At 42.6% G+C, this 1,341-nt stretch overlaps 1 pseudogene; it reads left to right on the top strand.

Annotated features, from left to right (window-relative positions):
* Window positions 1–210: 210 nt before the first annotated feature.
* On the top strand, window positions 211–913 carry LOC149137944 (uncharacterized; annotated as a pseudogene).
* The last annotated feature ends 428 nt before the right edge of the window (window positions 914–1,341 follow it).

Raw genomic sequence — 1,341 nt, forward strand, 5'->3', positions numbered from 1 at the left:
TTTATTGAGGAGGGCGTATTGTCATTGTGAAGAATTCAACTCTTCCTGTTCCACAGATCCAGTTGCTTTGCTGAATGTCCTCCCTCAAATGTTTCAAAATGTCACAGTAGAACTCTTGATGCAAAATTCTTTTTTATTTCTTGGAATAAATGAACTCAGAAGGGTTTGCATTGTGCCTATTTATGACAAACTGGTATTTTCATTTTACACATGAATGAAATGGCTTCGACCAGAAGATCTTGCAAATGTAAGCCCAACGTATTCTGCTACATCTGCAGTGAATACACCATTGTTCCTAACGGGAATCCAGTCACAAGTTTCATAAAACATGCCTACCATTCTTATTTTGGTATTAAACTTGGTGACCAGGATAATGCTGGGGCAGCGCACAGGGTTAGGGTTAGGGTGCACTGAGAATCTGCATCAGTGGGCCAAGGGCAAGAAGAGTTGTCTGAAGTTTGGAATTCCCATGGTTCGGAGGGAACTGACAACCCATGGCACTGACTGCTATTTCTGTGCTATTCATGTGACTGGGATCAACAAAGAGAACCTGAGCAGCCTCAAGTATCTTCATCTTCAATCAGCACATCGTTCTGTAGCTCACAGTGATGAAATTCCAGTACCTGTCTTTGGAGAACTTCCTGACACTAGTGATGAAGAATCCTCCAATGTCCAAGAAGAAGAAGAAGAAGAAGAAGAAGAAGAAGAAGAAGAAGTAGTTCTTGACAATGATGCACCACATCCTTTTTCCAAAAAAGAGCTAAATGATCTAGTTCGTGATCTTGGATTGTCTAAGTCCTCTGCCAAACTGTTGGCATCCAGATTGAAGGGGAAAAAATCCCTCCTCTCTGACAATGCTCGCATCACCTTCTACCACAACAGGCATCAAGAGCACTTCCGTTTTTTTCACTGAAGAGAAGGACTTGGTGTACTGCACAGGCATTGCTCATCTTCTGCACAAGCTTGGAGTGCCACAGTATGAACCCAAAGATTGGAGATTATTCATTGGCAGCAACAAGCAATTGCTGAAATGCGTTCTGCTGCACAACGGCAACCAGTTTGCCTCTGTACCTCTCATTCACTCAACTACACTAAAGGAGAATTGTGAAGCGGTGAAATATGTGTTGGAGAAAATTCGTTATGATCAGCATCAGTGGTTTATTTGTGTTGACCTGAAGATGGTGAATTTTTTGTTGGGATAACAGACTGGGTTCACCAAGTACCCATGCTTTCTTTGCATGTGGGATAGTAGGGACACTGCTCAGCATTACAAGAAGAAGGACTGGTCTTTGAGGGAGGATTTGGTGCCTTGCAGAGCTAAGAACCTCATAAACAACCTTC

Source organism: Octopus bimaculoides, chromosome 1 (assembly GCF_046866305.1).
Source record: "Octopus bimaculoides isolate indiv1 chromosome 1, ASM4686630v1, whole genome shotgun sequence".
Taxonomy (NCBI): Eukaryota; Metazoa; Mollusca; class Cephalopoda; order Octopoda; family Octopodidae; genus Octopus; species Octopus bimaculoides.